The sequence below is a fragment of the Pituophis catenifer genome, unplaced genomic scaffold (genome assembly GCF_029215685.1).
Source record: "Pituophis catenifer annectens isolate HBS135680 unplaced genomic scaffold, rPitCat1.0.hap2 SCAF_3, whole genome shotgun sequence".
Classification (NCBI taxonomy): domain Eukaryota; kingdom Metazoa; phylum Chordata; class Lepidosauria; order Squamata; family Colubridae; genus Pituophis; species Pituophis catenifer.
Genome location: NW_027256883.1, coordinates 182,049,687 through 182,073,241, shown reverse-complemented (window position 1 = coordinate 182,073,241; position 23,555 = coordinate 182,049,687). Strand labels below are relative to the sequence as shown.

At 39.1% G+C, this 23,555-nt stretch overlaps 1 protein-coding gene across 3 annotated transcripts in view; it reads left to right on the top strand.

Annotated features, from left to right (window-relative positions):
* Positions 1-23,555, top strand: part of TLDC2 (TBC/LysM-associated domain containing 2) — a 43,019-nt gene that overhangs the window by 5,574 nt on the left and 13,890 nt on the right. For 2 of the 3 annotated variants that reach the window (XM_070941652.1, XM_070941649.1), the window contains exon 3: positions 3,194-3,394. The gene's annotated coding sequence lies outside the window, so the exon portion shown is untranslated. Of the gene's footprint in view, positions 1-3,193; positions 3,395-20,492; positions 20,566-23,555 lie in introns of those variants that run through there. The other variant, XM_070941650.1, reaches the window with a different exon arrangement.

Below are 23,555 nucleotides of genomic sequence, written 5' to 3'. Positions count from 1 at the left end.
TGGGTAGCACTTGAGAGACTGAGGTTCAAGCTCATCCTCAACCACAGAAACATAATGGGTCATTTGGGACCAGTCAGTGTCAGCATGATCTACCTTATTGGATATTTGGGTTAGGCAATGAAGGGAAATATCTATGTAAGCTGTATTGAGCTCCTGGAGAAAAGGCAGGGCATAAACCTAATAAATAAAAATAACTGGGGTAATTAGGGAAAGTAAAAATTGAGATTTACTACAGCCCTCCCCAACTTGGAGCACACAGATGTTCCAGGGGCTACAGAGATGTTCAAGATAGCAGTTTATTTTAAACTGTGAAGGAAGCAGCATCTCTTTAAAAACCTCCAACCTCTGTGAGTACAACTTTTTTTTTTCTTTTTATAACTCTTAATTAAGGGTAGAGTCGGGGCAACTGAATGGAGCTGAAAGTTTACTGGCCGGATGCCCTTCCTGATGCCTACATGAATTTGTAGCAAATATTTTCTCTTTGTACCCTGAGAGAGAAACTTCTGTCACTACCTAGGATTGAGCTCTCAACCGTCCGAGTGGGAGGCAAGCATCTTCACCATTAGGCCACCATGCCGCTCTACCTCTGGGAGTACAGTATTGGAAGATTTTCAATGTGAAAATTTGAAAAGAACAGAATAAAGACTACTTCCCTCCCCCTCTCCATCCATTGACCATTCATCCAGTAGACACAATATATGATCAATTTCTCTCTGAGTTATAATGGAAGAACTGGAAACAATAGCAGAGTGAAATTCAGGCCTCCAAACTGAATAGTGACCTACCCTGATCTAAACCTTCCATGATTGGTGAATCTTAAAAAGTGCTTTGTTCTATTTCCTTTCCTCATTAACCGCTAAGATTATTGAGGGAACTTTCCTTATGATCCTTTATCTAAAATATTCAAGTAGTTTTATCACTAACAAGAAGGGGCTAATTAGTGATATTGCCTTTATAATAGAACACCCATTTGGGGCAAAAAGCTTATCCATTTTCCCTTTTATTCTAACAAAGGGGTCTGCAAAAGCTTTTCTTATTCGTAAAGATAGCATGGTTACTTGATTTGAGCCTGTTATTACTGCTGAGGATAGTAACTTTTGTCTTATTATCGTGGTGTAGTTTTAGTTCTGTCTGCCTTATACATATAATCATATTTATTGCATTTATAATCCATTGCAAAAAATTGTTGGGTTAATTAGCAATGTCTAAAGTGCTAGAAATATAGATCTGTTTTCTCTTGTTTCTTCCTACCAAGCTCCATTGTTGTTGTCTATCTTACGAAGGCAGAATATTTCCATCTTCCAATCTTATTATTACCCTATAGTGATACAATGACTCCACCGTGGATATACTAAATTCCTTTCCTTCTATCAGAATGCTTATTACCAGCCTAGCCTGCTTTTCCATGTAAGAGCTATTGCCATGGAAACTGTTGGAGGCTCTGGGCTGACTGATTCAGGCAATACATAATTTAACTATCTCACTACAGTATATGATGCTGGGACAATAGTTCTTTATAGGAGAATTACTGGAAAGGTTTGCCTTATACAGTCTCTTCTAAGAAGCAGTTTCTTAATAAGTATTTATTTTTTGTTTGTTTGTTTATTTATTCAATTTCTATAGCTGCCCAACTCAGCCAAGTGACTTTGGGCAGCTCATCCAGAGTTTGATATGACTTAATTATGATATGCAATACCTACATGTGAGATTAGCTGCCATTTTGAATTAACATCTCATCTCAGATACACAGATTACCCATATCAGCAGGCCTGGTTATCATTGAGCAAAATCTAGCATTGTTTGCATGGAGACAACATGCAGTGAGATTATGATACCCATGATTAAGGGCATTGCATATCATAGCCATTAGTACAGAGATTAGACATCATACACAGCCCCATTCTAAAATGCTTCAATGTGATGATCCTGATGGAATGGGCCATGCCTCACTGCAACTTGAACCCACTGAGTCTCAAATAATGCAGCTTTGGTGTAGAGAAGAATCCATTTTCAAGTCCTGTTAACTTTGTCTGTTAACTGATAAGTAAACTAGGGATAACTTAAGAAATGGATGGGCAGCTGAGTCTTATTTTATTACTAGTGATAAGATACCAGCCTCAACTTCATATGAAAACATCAGGTTTCCCATCCTTAACTCCCAACTTTAACTCTAACAAGTATTTGAGGAAGTTCTCATTTTACCTAGCAGATTTAATTCATTTCTCAGTAGAGTTATGCATACCAAGCGCATGTTCTTCTTTCCCACGTGTAGAACTTGGAACATAATGTAGCAGAACAATAATGTTCAACTTCTTCAAACCAGAATTCCATTTTATTTCCAACACAAAAGAAACTCATATTTTCTAACACTTCCAGACTACCACCATTTCCACTTCCTAAATCATCAAAATAGGTGAGTCTGTGTGGATGCGTGGTCTTCCGGGTGCGATTCAAGGTGTTGGTCACCACCTTTAAAGCGCTCCATGGCATAGGACCCGGGTACCTCCGAGACCGTCTTCTGCCACCAATAGCCTCCCACCGACCAGTCCGTTCCCACAGAGAGGGTCTCCTCAGGGTGCCATCAGCCAAGTTATGTCGGCTGGCGACGCCCAGGGGGAGGGCCTTCTCTGTGGGAGCCCCAGCCCTGTGGAACGAACTGCCCCCGGAAATTCGTAAGATCTCCGACCTCCGGGTGTTTCGCTGCGCATTGAAGACCCTGTTGTTCCGCCAGGCCGGACTATCAACACAATAGTTTTAAATTGGGGTATTTAAATTTATTGGGGTTTTAAATCTGAGCCACTTTATTTAATTATTTTAAATTTTATATTGTTGTTTTGTCTGTGTTTTTAAATAGGCTGTACACCACCCTGAGTCCTTCGGGAGAAGGGCGGTATAGAAATAAAATAATAATAATAATAATAATTATTATTATTATTATTATTATTATTATTATTATTATTATTATTATTATGAATACACAAGATGGCATTGCCATCTTCTTGATTGCAAATGATGCAATCACAGCCACCAACTTGACTTTTTGGATCCCTCCTCCCCAGGCAGACACCCTGCATGCTCCACGATTATCTGCACTTTTGCCAGCTTGAAATGGTCATGAAGAAAGAGCTAAAAGCACTGCCCTAGCCCAAATAGCTATAGCCCTTGCAACAACACAAATATTCTTATCTTACAGAAAAGTGAATGAAGGAAGTTTTCAAAAATAGCAGCCTGGTGGCTTGGTTGCTGGCTCCCCCATATCCAAGAGAAGGGGAAAGAAGACAAAGCACTATCAATTTCATCCTTCCTTGTTTTGCCTAAATTGCAAACACCTAATCTAACGAAGGGTAAGGCAAGAGTTCCCACCAATGCAGAAATGAAGCCATGGTTGCTCAAGGTAAGACAAAACAATAAACTCAATAAAACATACTTTCCCTGCCCCACAAACCCAGCTTCCTTGTGGTTTCAGCTACACTGCAGTTGAACCAGAAATATGTTGTCTGAATTCCATTATTATTGTCATGAGAATATAGTGGTCCAAAGCCACCTTCAAACTGATGCAAAGTCCTCGTGTGGAACTGCACAATTCTGCACAGAATGAGAGTACAATGCTAGCTACCCATTTGATATCAGCTTGAGGACTGGATTATTTGTAGCTGGATTCATATCGTATTTCTTTTTTCAGGAATTTTCTCCATCATAACACACCTCTGCAGGAAGTTTAGCTGAAATATTTTGACTGGCTGAAAATTGCCCAATAAGCTCCCAAGGCTAAGGTGAAGAAGATATGCTGGGTTATAGAATTATATAGCATATAATTATATACTGGTAATTGGTCATTTGGGACCAGGGTGGTGGTGGTGGTGGTGTGTGTGTGTTTGTGTGTGTGTGTGTGTGTGTTGGAAGGCACACACACAGGCACAAGAATTATGGAAGCACATTACAAGCCTTATTATAAAATGCCTGTCCTGGGGGAATATGACCCATCACAAATAATTTACAAAAAAAAACCCAAACTGTAGAATTTCCTATCTTCAACTTCACATATTTCTATAGATTGCTTGTTATCCTTCCACTTTATATTCACGGTTTTCTTTTCTTTTCTTTTCTTTTCTGGGAAGACTGGCACACTCCAAAAACAAGCATCATTTGTAACAATCCACCATTTTTAAGGTCTGATACCCCAGGGATCCATTTTGCAACTAGCTGAATAGAAATGAGACTAAAATCTGATGATTTAGATGGCTGCCTTCTTATTTCTTTTAATTTAAAAACAACTGATTTTTAAAAAACATTCAGAATGGGCAGAAAACCTGGTGGATATCCATGGTCTGTTCCCGTATTATATAACCCATGTAGATATATAAACCTAATAAAATCTAAGAGTCTGCACTTTGTAGGTATGGAACCATGATTTTATACAATACAGAGTCAAAATAGGGCAGTTTATTTATTAAAGCTAGAAGCAGCATTAAACCTCATATTTGGTAGAGGATTGTTCAGTGCTTACTAATGGTTTTCCATTTGCCTAACAAATACATCACACAATAGATGTGCACAGAAACATGCAGTTAATATATTCTACAATGAAAATTAGCTTTTTATTCAACAGAAGCTTTTGTTCTGTCTATCCTTTCTGTACAACTGTATATGTTATTACCAGCAGTCAACAGAGTCTCTTGGATTCACCTTCTCCAAATGGGAATTGTCAGAGGTTATGTATTTCTTCCCAGAACAGGAAACAAGCAGTTTGTTTAACAATCAATTTGTACCTCTTTACCAGGAAGGGATATCACTTGGGAGTCACTCACTGTCTGACAATTACAAACTGATAAAACTTTTGCTGCACCGAAGCTCCAGTGAAGAGGTAAAACACGTCTGCAGTTGGGGTATTAGAACACCAAGGGAATAGTGCTAGGAAAAAAAATCAGATTCAAAGCTTTTATTAGCACTAATGAATAAAGAAAATGGATCATTATAAACTGTGGACACAGTTTGTTCAGCTGAACAACAAAGCTGATTTACTGAAAAAGTTTGTAGTGATATAACCAATCATAAACTGCTAAATAAACAAGTAATCTATGTAATTCAAATTTGGTTAAATGAATTCCAGACATCGCAGAAGTCTTGCTCAATAGCCCAGAGGCATTAAAGAGCCTTTTGAAGGACTATTTTCTCTAGAAGAACCATCAAATGCAGTCACTCTTTGCATTTGTTTCTTTCATTGGTCTTTGATCTATTCTTCTTTCTTGACAACAGTAATTAATTATCCTCATTCAAGAAAGACCTCATGTATTGAGTTTAGATTGAGAGACCATAAATACATTAAGTTGATACACCATATATTCCACTTCCTAATATTTCTGTTCACAGATAGCTAATCTCAGCCCTTTATCCTCAACTCACCCTCCATTTTTGCTCCCCCCACTAAAGAAAATAGAGTATTTCCATAAAATGTCTAAAGTATTATTTTATATCTTGACAAAGCAGACAAACTTTTTTTTTGTATTTATTTCACTCATTGGTCAGTACAATATGAAACAAATGTCTATGGAGATTCTTAGTCACCCAGGTAATGATGTCCCAAAGGTGCTTTTTCAAGACGCAACTGGACTTTCTGGTTTTTCTTTGAAGATGTTTCACTTCTCATCCAAGAACATCCAAGTTCTTGGATGAGAAGCAAAACGTCTTCAAAGAAAAACCAGAAATTCCAATTGCCTCTTGAAAAAGCACCTTTGGGACAATACCAAACAAACATAATCAAAATTACCATAATGCTTCTGTGTTTATTTTTAGTTTTTACATATTGTTTGTTGATTATTTTTTGGATTATTATTACTTTCTTCCTTTATTAACTATTTCATTTCAATGTAAGTTTAGAAAGATGGGAACTATATGCTGCTGAAGGTTAGTTTCAATTGGAGCAACTGATACACTGTGGAAAATAAATAAAAAACAGTCTAGACCGTGAACCTTTCCTATTTATTTGTTTCCACGATTCAGCAAGGCAGTGAACAGGAACATCAAAAAGCAAAATATGGAACAAAGCCTAACAATGAATAACCAACAAACTATTATAACCTTGAAATCAATCCAATGAAGGCAATAACAATCTCAAAAGGGTATTTAGAATAGGCTAGGAAGATTGCTCTTCATACTGTGAATCCATGGCTGTATATAGTCACTGACGGTTGCTTGCAACCCTGTTGTATTTGCCAGTTGTTTCTAGATGAATGTAAAAGACATGGGACTTGGGGAGGATCATCCAACCTGAAAAAGCTCCACTGAGAAATACTGGTATGGGGAGGTGGGGGGAGGGGGCAGAGTGTACTAAAAAAAGAGGGCTATTATCTACTGTTTAAGAGTCTCCAAAGAAGTTCATGGAAAGAATTAAAAACTTCCTGGCTTTTCTCACAGGAGGAAGGGGAAGTATATACTATATTTCCTACTTGAAGTCCAGTAATAGCAAGGAATTGGTTCCATCAGGAAATCAACTGCAACTTTGGGGAGGCACGGAGTGCTTTGCCTGAATAAGGCGGTTGTCCTTTGTACCAAAGTTTTCCCACCTAGCCAGGTTCTTCCATAAAAGAGACCAGGAATGAAGAGTCAGTTGTGGTGTCAGTTGTTTCAGCATCTGTTTCAGCCTTTGAACTTTTGGGGGGATTGGGATTTTACTTACTTACTTACTTACTTACTTACTTACTTACTTACATGACGTCTATGCTGCCCATCTTGCCAAAGTGACTCTAGGTGGCTTACAGTCATATAATGTCATTCAGCCAAGGAGATTTCCACTCAGGCCTTATAGGAAAAGTTCCTCATCCTTTAAAGATGGCTCAAAGGAATGCCAGCTGGAAAGTTAAAAACAAGCAAATAAACCTATCTACAGGGGCTTCCTCAGCTGAGGTTGACATTTGAGACTTGCCTCTTTGAAGAGGGAAGACCAAAAGGCCAGGACTCCACAGCTGGCTTATCTTTTTTCTTGATGGTATAATTTGATTTATAGTTTGACAGACAGAAGCTTCAAAGGGTTTTTTAAAAAGCTGTAGCCCTGAGAGCTTAACTCTTGAACCTGCTTGACTGCTTCCTGCTTCTTGCTTCTGAACTAAGAAGGGGCCTCTGCCACATGGCTTTTCCTGTGTTGTGTGAATTTACCCATCTGTGGTTTAAGCAAGCCATGATTAATCAAATTGTTGCTTAACATGGTGTGATTCTGCCTAAAATATAGCTTCTTAAATATCTGCCAGTCAGTGTCCATCACTTGATCTATAAATCTATTGATCTATTCTTGACTGATGTACTTATCGCTATTGGTGCTATGGTACCTTGCATAATCTATCAGCAACTTCACAACCGAGACTGGCATCTCTTTAGTAAATATGTATTTTATTACTATACATAAGCTTTAACTTATTTTTCAGGAGTTGGCATCTTTCATTACCAGTTGTTACTATAGTATGTCACAACAAAAATAAATGTACTGAGTGTGGATCGTTTCCAAGATGGTATCTTGTGATACCATATACTGTGTAAATGTGTATTCTGTGTCTTGCTTACTACTTGCATGAAATGTGTGAAACAGCTGAGTTGCTTATATCCTAATTTTATGTCCATATAGTAGCTTTTGGACATAATGGATACACCAACTATTGTTTTTATTTGTTATTATTTCACAGAAAATTTGCTGGCAACATTTCAGCAATTATGCTGGTTCAAAATAAAATTGATTATGTCTGAATGGTGATTTGAATGATCTGCCATCGTTAAAATAAATTATTAACAGAACTTATGCGACTTAATCAAAAGCAGCTCATGAGGTTCTTCAGTATGTAGCATTGAAAACCACAAAACCAATGAAAAGAATAAAATTGTTGTCAGAATTAAAAATAACAAGAAAGAGTTAGGCCTACATTAGCTGTGGCTTTTTTTCACTAGGATCTCTCCAAACTGCTTCCCAAGAAGAATTGCATCAGAAATTGATTATCTTAAGAGTGTTCAATTGGTATTTCCAGAATCCTGGATCACTGCTACTAATCTATCCCAGAATTGCACACATCAGTTATTCTAGTTCATGACTAATACTGTACCAGTTTTAATCAAGTGAAAGGGATTAAGTCAGTGGTGAAATTCAATTTTTTTTACTACCGGTTCTGTGGGCATGGCTTGTTGGTGTGGTGGGCATGGTGTACTTGGTGGGCGTGACTTGGTGGGCATGGCAGGGGAAGGATACTGCAAAATCTCCATTCCCTCCCCTCTCCTGGGGGAAGGATATTGCAAAATCTCCATTCCCACCCCACTCTGGGGCGAGCCAGAGGTGGTATTTGCTGGTTCTCCGAACTACTCAAAATTTCCACTACCGGTTCTCCAGTACCTGTCAGAACCTGCTGGATTTCACCCCTGGATTAAGTTCACTTGTGAACCACCCCTCCCTCCCTCCCCCTTTCTCTTCTGAGACGGAATGAGCTTTACTTGTATTTACTTTAATATGTGATAAACAATTCCTTTCCATCCAGCTGAATAGGCACAGGAATTTGAGCTAAAACTATACTTTGATGGTACCACTGATCTTTCACCATTAAAGCCCATTAAACACCTAACCCAAGTTCACTAAATGGCTAGAGGCAAATCATGTGTCTCCTGAATTTACTGCAATAGTTCAGTCAAAAAACCTCTGAACTTTATTTTTTCCTGTGCTTGATACATATCATGCAACTATTTTGAAGAAATGCTGTAATAGGACTGAAAACTATTTTAATTTTCAACTGCAGTAGTAGCAACTGTAGTCCCAAAGCTTGAAATGTCATTTAAAAACTGTCATATCTGTTGTAATCTATTTATCTATGCATCTTTTTTTAGCCAATGAGGTGTGGATTTCTGAAAAAGAAACCTGCCTTTAAAAAAAATCTTCCAATGGTGACAACAGCAGTAGCCACAACATATTCTTGATAAGTGTCAAGATATTTATTCAACATGCATTATTAGACAGCTGTAGCCCCCATATAAAAAAATGTTTCAGAACATTTAAGTCACTCAGCAAATGAATATGAATTTTAGACTACTCCAGTTACTATGCTTCTCCCATTTGTCTTGCCCTAGTAACATTTATGCCTAGCAACAAGACGGGATGTGTTACTACCACAGATTCTGCACACTGTTCATTCTTATCATAGCAACATCTGTGCCTAGCAACAAGGCTCCACATTTTTCAAGGGTCTCTTGAACGATGTGCTGGTTTTCAGCCAATCCAATGTTTCAGAATTCTGAGCTTTAGAGGTAAAATTAGTCTATCACATTCTGTCATTTACCCTATGACCCTCCCCCCCCTTGCATAGTTTCTTTTGTGATATATAGTTTAAAAATCCAGTCTTAGCTTTAACTATACATCAGCTGATGACATTTTCTTCTTAAAGCATTCCATGGAAAAGCAATATGCTCTCCCTTAATAAGCACCTGTGGTGGGGTTCAAGGTAAGACTGGATTTTTAAACTATGATTTCTCAAACAACCCAAGACCAATAGTTTTGTATAATGCTACGATACAAAAGAAAAGCTTTTAACCTGCTTTTAACACCAGGTTAAAAGCAAGCATCCCACACAATGTCTTTGTATTATATAGAAATTCACAGATTCACAATTTTTTTTAATTTTTTTTTAATTTTGATTTATATGCCACCCTTCTCCGGAGATTCGGGGCGGTTACAATGCGTTAAGCAATAGCCTTCATACTTTTGTATATTTATACAAAGTCAGCTTATTGCCCCCACAAACTGGGTCCTCATTTCACCTACCTTAGAAAGGATGGAAGGCTGAGTCAACCTTGAGCCTTGGAGAGATTCGAACCAGCAGTAAATTGCAGGCAGTTGTGTTAATAACAGGGTGCTTAGACCACTGTACTATCAAGGCTCTTACAATGACCCTGTTTAACTGAGGTAAATAAAAATAGTAGAAACAGGAAAAATGAAATGGTGGATTAATTATCTATGAAGGAATTAGGTTTAAATAGTTCCCTCCAGTCAGCAATGTAATCCCAGTTGTTGATGATGAGTTAACTAACAATGTACTCTGTTTCTATTACTAGTCTAGTTTTTATCCCATGCTCTGTTGCCTATATGAAAAGAGGACAGAAATTGATGGAGAATTTGCAAATTCCCACAGTCTTGTTTATATGATGCCAGTCCAAATTCTACCATCATTAATTCCCTCCTCACCCCGCTTCCCCACTCCAGGGAAAGGTTACTGCAAAATCCCCATTTTCTCCCAATCAGCTGGGACTCAGGAGGCAGAGAATAGATGGGGGCAGGGTTAGGGGTGAAATCCAGCAAGTTCTGACAGGTTCTGGAGACCCGGCAGCAGAAATTTTGAGTAGTTCGGAGAATCAGCAAATATCACCTCTGGCTGGCCCCAGAGTGGGGTAGGAATGGAGATTTTGCAGTATCCTTCCCCTGCCATACCCACCAAGCCATACCATGCCCACCAAGCCATGCCCACAGAACCGGTAGTAAAAATATTTGGATTTCACCATTGGTGAAATCCAGGGCCAGTCAGAGGTGGTATTTACCAGTTCTCCGAACTACTCAAAATTTCCGCTACCAGTTCTCCACAACTGGTCAGAACCTTCTGAATACCACCTCTGAACTTACCATGTGTTTTCATCTGGATTTTGTCTTATTTAAGCTGGTGATACCTTGCTTTTCTTTAATAAAAGTTGAAGATAGCATGAAATAATTGAGCTAGCATAAAGCATACACTAAGCCTTCTCCATCTGAGAGCCTTCAGGATGTATTGGGGTATTCTATAAATTCCAAACAAGCTTAATGGTTATGACAGGAGGGGTAGTATGGGAGTTAGTCAATCACATGTAAAAAGCTTAGATCCTGAAGATTATTATATCTGCTCTGTCTACTAAGATTCAAACCTCAGTGATATAGTTTTGGCCTCCACGAATCCTCCTGTGACTCTCTAGTGTTACGAAGAACAATCCCCAAAGTGCTAAGGTTTGTTTTTCTGTGGTTAGAAGTGAATGAGTATTTGGATGCTTAAAACAGGTCTAATTTTCAGTAGGTTGGAAGGGAATTTTTATGCCTCCAGCAAACAATGGAAAAAATGGAATACTGTATAAGCATGTAATTAGAGATGTTATCATGCCTATTCCGTACAATAGGCAATCAAGACACTAATACATATTCAACTGAAACACAGTCACATATTCTATAATTTGATTTAAATTATCTTTGCCGTGGAAGTTGTTAGTGATTATTTTACTCACATATGAACCACATACACACACAGGAATCAACTAAGTACTACCAAATTACTACATGTATTTCTCCAGGGACTTTATGATATAAATATAATTTTTCCTTAGACTCTTTATAGTAGTTCAAAGCAGAAGAGAAACATTGAAGAGACACCAAGTTTGAATTAGCCATCCTAACCTTAGCACCTTCCAGATTTTGTGGGATTGCAGCTCCCTGAAATTTTAGCCAGCATGGCACAACCCATATGGAAGGGCATTGTGTTTGAGAAGGATGATCTAAGTAACCATTTAAGGCTATGCTTTCTCCATAATCTTACCATAACTGAGGAAACAGTGTTATTTATATAAAAAGGGGGAAAGTATAAGACCGTTCACTGCTAAACAATAAGCTAAATTACCTTAAATGCAGATATGCAGCCTTATCCCATGTATGTTAATTGGAAAAAGATGCTGTTCGGCTTAGAGGAGTTTACAGAAGAATTGCTTGGAAAATGCAACCTGAGAGCAGGACATTTCAATTATTAGAAGATATGAATCTACAGTGAACTAGATTTGGGATATGTCTTGTGAAACAAAAAGATTGCTTGAAACATGGAAAGCTGGGATAAAAGATGAGGATGCCCCTAGTGGATGAAGTACGGATAGTCCTTGACTTACAACCATTGTTCAATGACCATTCAAAGTTACATAAAGTTAAGTAAATAACGTAAAAAAATGACTTATGACCAGTCCTCGCACTTATAACCATCATAGCATCCCCATGGTCATATCATCAAAATTCCAGCATTTGGCAACTGGCATGTATTTACAACAGTTGCAGAATCACAAAATCATATGATGTTCCCAGTTGGCTTCCAACAAGGAATAGGAGGAGTTGGATTTTCTTAATGACCACAAGCTTCACCTAACGCAATGATTCACTTAACAACCATGGCAAAAAAGGGTCTTAAAATTAGGCATGACTCCCTTAACAACTGCTCTGCTTAGCAACAGAAATTCTGGTCACAATTGTGGTTGTAAATCAAGGACGACCTGCATACAGTATATACTGTAGAACAATATAAATCAGTGTTAGGAAAGCAGCCAGTTTGAGAAGTAGAAGAAGAGAGATATAAATTAAAAAGATAAGACCGAGAGAATGGAGATTATTCATTTTTATCAAATTAATTCTCATTGTTCCTCATAAAAATAGCATCTTGTTCATCCTGCCTAATTGTCAGTAAAACTCACACTAAAATTGGTTACATTTCTGTACAAAATGCTGAACATAATGTACCATGCCTGGACAACATCAGCTTTGAGAAGATTGGTGCACCTAAAAGCTACTGCTACACCAGGGGTGTCAAACTGGCGACCCGTGGGCCAGATGCACCACACGCAGTCCATGCCCTCCCCACCTCAGCGAATGGGGAAAACATCACACAACATCACATGACGGCAACGTGATGCCGCGAGTTTGACACCCGTGTGCTACCCCAATCACAGATGTCTAAGGGAGGATCCAGGTGAGGAAGGACAATTGTGCCTTTCAATGTGCTGGATTTCAACTCTCCCAATCCCTAAGCAAGACCACCAAAAGCAGAGGCATCAAGTGGGAGATGGCTGTCTGTCTTCCCCAGTGCTGATTGCAGAATAAGGCTATTTTCTTTCAGAACTAAAATGTCCTTGTTACTCCAGGGCTGCCTAACAATGTTATGCTACACTTCTTGTGGAAAAATAACTAGTTTTTGTTTTCTGCCTTAGCCACAACACAGCCATGGTGTGACAACTTTACTGCATTTCCCTTCCCCACTTTCAAGAGGGTAACTCAGTCAGACTTAATAGGTCAATGGGAATTCCCAAGGAAGTATCTTTATTTTAGGAGGGATGGAAGACTGAATATAGAATTGGCTATTTACCATATTCAACAGAATCATATTCTTCATATAGTGTTGCTCTCACACCAGGGAGGACAATACATTTTGGGAGGGCAGGTCTAATTTAAAAGTCCGTGACAAAAAATGGACATGAATCCTGGCATTAAAATGTTAAAATAATTCATCCTACTAGCAATAGCAATAGCATTTAGACTTATATACTGCTTCAGGGTGCTTTACAGCCCTCTCTAAGTGGTTTACAGAGTCAGCACATTGCCCCCTACAATCTGGGTCCTCATTTTACCTACCTCGAAAGGATGGAAGGCTGAGTCACTATTGAGCCTGGTGAGAGTCTGTTGGCAGCCGGTGATCAGCAGAAGTAGCCTGCAGTACTGCACTCTAACCACTGCACCACCACAGCTCATATTACCTGACTATAAGGCAGCATGGCTGCTTCATTAGTTTAAAGGTAAGTAGCAATAGCACTTAGACTTATATACTGCTTCACAGTGCTTTACAGCCTTCTCTAAGTGCTTTACAAAGCGCCCAGCAATCTGAGTCCTCATTTTACCAACCTCGGAAGGATGGACGGCTGAGTCAATCTTGAGCCGGTTAGGAACTTTGCAATGAACTGAATTATCCTGCAATACTGCATTCTAACCACTGTGCCACCATGGCTAAATACAAATCTGAATACTGGACAACTGGAATTTAGGGTTCATACTCCCCCTTTCCTTCCTTTCTGCACTTAATGAGTCATCCTTTCCGAGCACAATCCTTCCTATGCATTCAATGAAGCTCCATTCCAAGGATGTGGGCCTACCATTGCAGGCTCAGGTTGTATGCAATATGACACAAGATATTGGAATGGTAGGGACTATGGGCAGTGTGATAGGCAGTCATTTGGATTTTGCATTGCATTCTAAGGTCCAACATTCACCTCTGCAGGGTGAATTAACATTCATGTCAGGCAATGAAAAACCTTCCAAAATTCTCTGGAATAGTCACTTTAATATCCTAAAAGTTATTGGAAAGCTGAAGTTTCACAATAACAAGACATACATCCTTCCCCTGGTTTGGAATTTAGAGATTCTTAGTCATGCCAGGGCAGAGATGCTAATCAATATTTTTTTTTTCTAGGAAACTTTCCACTTTCTTCACAGTGCCTTTTAGTGGATTGCTTAGTACCAGCCCAGAAGAGTTGTAACATCTGTTCCTGTTTCCTTTTTATATGTGCTCTGACTGACTGCCCACATCCAAAATATAATTAAGAATCATGGATATTTGTTGCCAAGACATCTTTCCCATAATACTTCCTAAAACCCACAATAACTACTTCAAAGCATATGGCATTTCTGAATAACTCTGGGATACATAATGAAACAAGGAAGCAAATCAGGAGGGCAAGACACAGGAAGCAGGTTGAATCTACACCTTTACCAGATGGCAGTGTAGCCCTGAGGGAGCTTTTTTGAAAGATAAAACAGCTAGCTCAGCACTCTGCTTGCGAACTGTTGCAGGCCCAGCCTCACCGTCTGAGTGAGTGAGTGAGATGGCTACCTTAGGCTTCTGATTTGGGGTGTGCTGAATGGATAGTAATTTCTATTGCTATTGATTACTATTGATTAAAAAGTCCTTTCTGTCCCAGCTGCCTGAATACTTGGCTAGCCTTAAATTTTATGGTGGGCCACCATTGACTGTTTCCAGCTGCTGTTTGTGAGGTTTGAAAGATTACCTTCTCTGCCTCAGTTCTGCCAACTCAGCTCTTTCTTCCATAGCAGCATATTAGCTACACAAATCATTGGTAAGATCATCACAAAGTTCACTCTCTCCTGCTGTTCCCATTGCATGTCACAGGAGCAACAACGAAGGGAACAGCAAACTTATAGCAATCTTGCAATTAATCTTCCTAGCAATCTATCAACAAAAGGAGGGCACCTGAGTACAAAGAGAAAGGGAGGAAGTTTAGCGGACTCTTGTTATGCTCCCTCCTGCTTCATCCTGTGCCCTTTGCTGAGCCACCAACCTAATCAAACAGGTGAGGGGGGTTCGGACATATATCTAAAGCTATATTGGAATAGCGGTAGGTACTTATTTAGAACAAGGGCAGTCCATGTGCAGAGCAATTCCACACCTATTACATAAGTGATTTTGAAAGATGGCAGAGGATATTTATTTTGCTCTGAATATGGTTATTAAACTATGAGCAGTATATAATAGCTTCTAGAATGGGTCTATGACAATTCGCCATGGCCAACTCACCATGGCCAACTCACCATGGCCAACTTTCCATGGCCAACTCGCTGCAGGACAGCTTGCTGTAGTATAAGATTTACAATAATATCAAAGAAAGGATGCAAAAGAAGGGACAATGAAATGTGAGTGGCAAAAATTAAAATATTTTTTATTTATTTTAAATAATTAAATAGAATTGTTAAATTGGCCCACAGCAAGTTATACCGTGGCGAGTTGGCCGTAGCCACTTATCCAGCGGAGAGTTGGCCATAGTGAGTTGGCTGCTACAAGTTGTCCCATGCCCTCTAAAACAGGAACGGTGCCAAGTCTCTGATGCCCAGGTTTATGTCTCACACACACATACACCCATATAACAACATTAAGAGTGAAAGTTATTTTTCCCACCCACAAAGTGGAAGTGCGAATACTGGTGAGAAAGGAAATGCCACAACCAATCACTGCCCTTACCTTGCTTGCATTAAAACTGAATGAACAGCACCATTTTCTGACTTTATAACGGAAGGGACCCATTTTATAAGGATTCCTCTTTTTTCCTGGATGCCACCCCCAATTTAACCTACGCAGTCTAAACAGGCCCATTTAAACGCGGATGTTTTAGGATTGCCGCAAAAATGGTTTGCCTCCTGAATTTTAAGGATCACTGTGGTTGTTCATGTACATTTTTTATTTGTTTTTATTTTTTTAAACAAATAGTCAAAATCTCATGCGATTATTCAAACTCACAAAATGATTTTTTTTTTCATCTAGACTTTTGCAAAATTTCAGGAGACAACTAAAATCTCAAAATATTTTAGACATTTTAGCTAGATATTTAAATCATTTCTTCTATTTTCTGCGAGAATCATATGGGTTACATTGCCTGCAGGCATCACATTACTCACCACCCCAGGCTTATTCAGTGGGCTCAGGGGTGGGTTCTACTTACCTTTACTACCAGTTCGCAACAGGATCGCTTCTGCGCATGCGCAGATCACCAATGACGACATCTGGGACAGTGGGCGGAGCCTCCCACCGGTTTTACTACCGGTTCTTGTGAACCGGTCCGAACCAGGAACATCCCACCACTGAGTGGGCCTCAAAATTAGTGGCTGAGCTGCAGAGGCTCAATTGTTGAGATGATGGTGGGGGAAACTATACAAGGTCATAGAGCAGGGGTGTCAAACTCGCATCGTCACGGTGGCATTACATGACATATCGGGACTTTTTCCCCCTTCACTAAACCAGGCAGGGGCGGAGCCAGCACGTGACGTGTCCGGCCCGCAGACCATGAGTTTGACACCCCTGTCATAGAGGAAGCAGATTATCTGGACCTTTTTCAGATAGTGTTCATACCTGGCAGTATTGTTATTCCACTAGGCCAGGGAAGTATCCCCTCCTCAGTGGTGGTATTCAGCCAATTCAATCCGGTTTGGGAGAACTGGTATTGGCAGCTGCGGGAGGCTCTGCATCCCTTTTTTGACACACTGCGCATACGCAGAAGGTCCTACGCATGTGCAGAGGTGTCGCGTGCGAGCAAAGCGAGTGCACACGTGCTCACATTTGCGAACTGGTAGTGAAAATAAGTCAATACCACCCCTGCTCTTCCTGGTCATATTAGACCTTTTAGTGGTCTTCAGTAGCACTGACCATAATGTCTTTCTGGGCTCCCTGTGAAAATTGGGCATTGGAGTCCTTGTTGTACTGTGATTCTCTTTCTTTCTTAATGGGTAGTTCCAGTTAGTGCTTTGAAGGAAGGAAGGGTCAGATCAGTGTGTGTACTTTTTTAACATTTACATGAAACCACTGAAAAAGATAACCCATCAATAAGCTAATGATACTCAACTTTATATTGTCAATTGGCTTAAGAATCAGGATCAAAATTATACAACTGCCCTGGCTTGAGAATGCAATTAGAAACATTTTATTTCCTTTGCTGCCATCTAGTGAAAGTTTGAAAGATAGATCTACAGTACTGAGTTCATTCAGATGAAGCATGTATTTACCCCTCTCAAGTGTTAAGATTATAGGATTAAAGGTTCTTGTGATGGAAATGAAACATCACACTTGCAATGTTTTCTAAAAGCAAAGTACCTTGAATCACACCTACAAGCCAACTGGCAATCAATGCATCTCCCAAAGCATTTTGTACCAGCTGTAGCTTCCAAATGCTCTTCAAAGTCAACCCCATGGAAGGAGGTTTACAATAGTCCAAATGGGAGGTGATTAGGGCAGAAGGGACTGTGGGCAGGACTCACTGAATTCTCCAGATGTGAGTAATGGAGATAAATATTTATGACCCCATCTGGTAAGATTTGTCTTCTCTTCACTTGCCTTTAACTTGTGCTCGCTAAACACACTTTTTCAGTGCTTAGCATAAAGTTACTTATGGAGTAGAACTATGGGCATGTCCATGTCTGTGTATCAGACAAGAGTTTGTGAAATTCTTAAGACACACACACACACACACACACACACACACTATATAAACAAACTATGGCAGACACACATTCTATTTATAATTCTGTACATTGTAAATATTTCCATTTGTCACAAAGAAAGAACAAATGATGCACTAAAGCAGACACATGTAAATATTGTATGCTATTTATATAGAAAGGTATTCTACTGCCTATTTTGAAAAGATGACAATTTTTAAAAAAAGTACATTATTAAAATGAACAAAATTCATTTTTAAAATGAAATTATCCACCAAAACCTGCAATAAATATAAATGATTTCTTTAAACAGCCTTTGGAAAAGCAGAGTAGGGACAATCTAGGAATGATTGACAGAGGAGCGGGTGTTTGCTCAGGTATTTGTTGAAACAAGGGGAATCCTCAGTCTCCCCATTTTGCAGGTCTTAATATCCAGATAGGTAAGTATTAGAATTGATGGTGCCCAAGCCATTTATCGCTTAATTTTTCAAAATTTACTAGTTGCATACATTTAACTTTTCTTGGTATATGATTTGGGCTAAGGCTGCAAGCTAGTCATGTGAAGGCTAGTTGCCAAGGCAATCAAGTGGATGCATACCTGGCTCAAAAACCATGCCTAAAGAGAGCGTGTTAATGGCCCCTTATCAAACTGCAGAAAGAGGTGCCTGGGCCCTGCAGTCTTTAATATTTTTACAGTGCCTTAGAGGGGAAGTGAATGACTATTGGATTTTCAGGTAGTGCAAAATTTGGTAGGATACCTAATATTGTAAAATATTCAAAAGCAGTTTGAATATACTAGAGAAAGAAATCAAATGCAAAAGAAAGTTAAGGCATGAGAGCAGGGGTGGGATTCAGCCAGTTTGGACTCGTTCAGGTGAACTGGTTATTGCGGGAGCAATCCCATCCTATATCGCTGTGTTTTTTGACACTGCACACATGTGTGGACCAGGGGTGGGTTCTACTTACCTTTACTACTGGTTTGCAATGGCGCCAAAAGCGCTTCTGCATATGCGCAGAAGCGTTTTGATGACGTCAGTGTCACTGGGCGGAGCCTCCTGCCAGTTTTACTACTGGTTCTATAGAACCGGTGCGAACCGGGGCAACTCACCACTGGTGTGGCTGGCTCGAGCGAATTGCTGTGTTTTTTACGCAGTGCACATGTGCACAAGGCATGTGCTCACATTTTTGATTCTGGGCGAACCGGTTAAATTATGTGAAGTCCACCTCTGCATGAGAGGTAAGGGTTCAGAATTATATACTGCTAAAATTCTCACTGTTTATTTGTTCGTACCTTCAAGGTAGCACTAATGGTGCACTTTAAGGCAACAATTTTTGAATCAAGGTATCTGAAACCCACTATCTTAAAGAATGGGTAAAAAAAAATCTGGGATTTATGACTCTGATAGTATTGAAATGTCCACAATGTTCAGATAAGTTTTATTTGCAAAGTTAGCTGTTGCAGCATCTCCTCAATCATGCTGATGCTCCCTGCCAGTTGATAAGTGAAGTCAATGGGAAACCAACAGGAAGTCAGAAGTCATTCTTGTTCCCACTGCTTTTTTTGCCCACCTGAGGTCTTTCAGTTCATCTGTTCAGGAAGTAAATATTGATTTCTTATTGAAGTTCATCTGCCACTAGAATTATTTTTATATTTATGATATATACCCTTCTTAATGATCATGGGACCATCCAGCATTGGGGTAATATGGGTAACCTAAAATTTAATGTTCATTCTGCATTATCTTTCTCAAAGGATGACCCAATGGGTCACAGTTGCCTTATAAAATCAAAAACTTATATACTTCAAAAACAAAAATCAAGGCGCAGGTACAGAACAGGTAGCAGTAGATATGAAAACAATTTTGGAATAGTAAATAGATTGGAAATGGAATATGAATTAGCAGTGTGATGGGACTGCAAAAAAAAAAAAGGCAGTTATCAGAATTGTAATTTTCAAATCAAGGGATATAATAATTCTACTTTATTCTGCTTTGGTAAGATCCACCAAAGTATCCATGAGTATACTGTCCCGTTCTTGGCCCTACCCTTTAAGAAGGATTTGGAGAATTTAGACCAGTTTCAGAGAAGAGCAATGAAGATTAGAAAATCAGAAATAAAGTCCTTTGAAGACATACTGAACATAGAGAGTATGTAATACCATACTCTATCTTTCTAAAATAATATCTTAACTTTCTCCTTAACAGTAAGAGCAGTTTGTCAGTAGAACCAATTGCTAAGATAGGCGGTGGATTCCCCTTCACCAAATGTGTTCAAGCAAAGGCTAGGCAGCAGTCTGTTACTTTACATGGCTGCCAAGACCAGAGTCTCCAACCATGGCAACTTTAAGACTTGTGGACTTCAACTCCCAGAATTCCTCAGCCAGCTTTCCTTGGCCTAGACTGTGTTTGAATACAGTTGGTGAAGGTGTTAGATGGGGTGCTTTAATTTGGATTTTGATCTAGGCAAGCAGTTGAACTTGATGGGCTAAATAGCCCTTTCCAGTTCTGTTCTTCTATACATAAGGCCGACATATATTTATAGCCCAGTTTGTACCCATGAGTACAATTAAAGAGAATGCCTTCTTTGTTTTGAACATGTCCTTGAAATGTTCCGCTGTAATGCAGTTTGGTATGCAGAAGCAAATAGTTGCTGCTGTCCCTCTGGATTCTTTCCCAGCAGAGTTCTAGGCTCTCCTGCAGCTTCCTCAGAAACAATGGCTACACGCTTATGAGGGAAATAACACCGTTCCTGAACTCTTAAGTAAAACCACTACTGAGGCTTTGCAGGTGATCCAAGTTGCATGCTCTTTTTTTCCTGAAAATTAGTCCACTCTTGTCATCTCTTCCTTCATATTAGACCAGGGGTAGGCAAATATGGCCCCTTTCTGACCTGTTGACTTCAATTCCCAGAATTCCTGAGCCAGCTTGGCTGTCTCAGGAATTCTGGGAGTTGAAGTCCACAGATTGTAAAAAGAACACAGTTATCCACCCCTGTCATAGACCTTTGTGCTTCCACTGGGTGTCAGTTGCTCATGTGTTGTGATATCACAGTGCATCTGCACTTTGCTTTTGTTGGAGTCACAGTCTGCCTGTTTCTGTGCTGGATTTTTCCAACTGGGAGCTTACCTGATCAACTACACAGTTGTGTCAATATATTCCCCACAATCAGTGTTTCCACAATGCTTGCAGAAGATATCAGGAAGGCTGCTCTATACTTTCTAACCAAAGGGTGGAATCAGAAGATGTTAATGGAAACCTAAGATATTCTGACCCATTAGCTACTACTATGAGAGTAGTTTGTCTTTGCTCTGTGATTATGAAGCTACAGAAGGTAGGGATGGCACAGATAATGAATTGTGGCCTTAAAGAATTCACCACAATTGCAAAGCCCCAGGATGAGGAAGATTACCTGGCATTTGGGATGTGGACACCACTGAGCATCTGTGAGAAGTGAAAATTTCTTGTCTATAGCAAAGAATGGCCAGTGAAAATGTGGCTCATCTAACAAAACTTCTTCAAGATCTTAATCAGACACTTCTTCTACCTCTGCTCCCATGAATTACACCTTGCAAGGACATAGTAAACAAAAGATATGGGAGGGTTGGCATATTTTGCAAGTTCCTTATCTGAAATGAAATGATAAATAGCATGTTTTAAAGTAGTTAATTCCATAACCAAAACAAGTCATATCAGTTTTATTATGCATATGGATTTACTAATATTTTTCCAAAGACTTGAGGAAGGTCACAACATACTTAAAACCAAAACAGAATAATAAGCTGTAAAAGTGCACAAGTACACACAAACATAAGAACAGCGAGGTAATATCTCCGTTATCCTTTATATCTGGCCAACCAAATGTAGTGTGGAAAATCCTTTCCTACATATCACTTACTCATTCCAATGAGTGACAGTTCTTCCATGTGTTGATCCTATGTCTAAAAATAGCTGCAAGCTATGACTAAAATTACAACATTGTGAATCCAGGTTGTTAGTTATGCTTTCATTATTTTGACTTCAAGAAGGACTTAAATTACTCATGACCAACTTTTTCACTGATTTCAACAGTTAGGATTCTTTCAGTGTGAACTAATGTTCCCCCCAAAGCTCTTAAACTATTTTTTAATGTAGCAATATATTTTTGCAAGAGTCATTTTCTATGTAAAATCTGATTTTGCATATCAGCTGGGCAGTTAATTTCCACCAGTACCTGAGAAAATATACCAAGAAAAGTAAAAACTGCTATACTCTACTCTCAATTTCTACTTGTTATTTTGTCTATTCATTCAATCTTTCTGCTGCATAGAAAGAATAAACATTCCTACTAAAGCAACAGACATGGGTGGATGGGAAGAAGATGGACAGGACAACAGATGGAGGTACAAAGTCACCCCTATTCTTGCTTTTTGGGTGCCTCAAAGCCTTTAAATATATAGGTACAATTTTGATTTAAAGCCTGGCACCATTAACAATCAATGGAAGTGATAGTTCATTTTTTTTGATAGTTTTTTTTTAACTTTTGAGTATCCCTGATCTGTTACCAACCTAATCAACAGGATTTCAACTCTATTAATCCCATTGAATCAACATATTCTAATATGCTTCTAAATTTACAAAGTAAACATGGAAGTTGTCATCCAGGGACAAATGAATAACTGACTATAGTTCCATAAGGTTGGAGAGGAAGAGGAAAAAAATGTGTCAATTTTCAGCCTTATCATCACTGGAGGTTTACAGACAATACATGGCTTGCAACATCATTGTTACAAATAGCAACACCTGCATCAACCTTGCTATTGATCCCAAAATAATGAGATCAGACCAGAATGACCTGGGGGCAAGCAGTCAGCCTGTTGACCCAGATGATGAATTGGACAGGATGGGCTGGGCAGGGCTCGATATAAATTCACAATCCCTCTGAACTTTGCAAGATTCAGAAACAACTATTTTCCATCGTTGGTAAGGCTAAGTCTTTCTTTGATGATCCCTCAACTTTAGTGCATTAAATAAGCAAAGAAGACAGGCCTTTGAATGGGCTCTTCCACATTTGCTTAGGAGCTACAGTATCTCTCAAGGAAGCCTGTTTACCCTAATGTAAGTATACTGCTAGTAAATAACTAAATGTATGTGCCTATGGTTTTAATATTTTTACACTATGTGACTAGTTCTTTAAGTGGGAAAATAGAAGGTGAAGGTGAGAACAAAATTAGATTTTTTGAAATTAAGTTGCATAGGAGGAGGATGTATTTAAGATGCTGATTATCCTTTATATAATTAGTTTGGGAGAAAAAAGTATGCTGTTAATTTAAATAAATTCCAGGTCATACCTCATCCATTATATAACAGGACACAGTACATGCACAGAAGTAAACACTACTGAGTTTACTTCCAAATGGGTACTTTAAGACTAAATTATCATCTTAGAATCAATGGGATTCCAATATTAGGAGGTTAACTATAAATCAGTAAGATGAAGAGAAGCCCCCTAAATTAGATAAAACAACACAAACAATTAGAAAACTATTTATTGTGCTACCATTCTTCAGATCAGGGGTGAAATCCAGCAGGTTCTGACAGGTTCTGGAGAACCGGTAGCGGAAATTTTGAGTAGAGCCTTAGTGGCGCAGCAGACTAAAACTGCTGTTAAGGTAGCACTTAGCTGCCAGCTGCCTGCAATTACTGTGAGTTCAATTCTCACCAGGCTCAAGGTTGACTCAGCCTTCCATCCTTCCGAGGTAGGTAAAATGAGGACCCGGAGGGCCAATAAGCTAACTTTG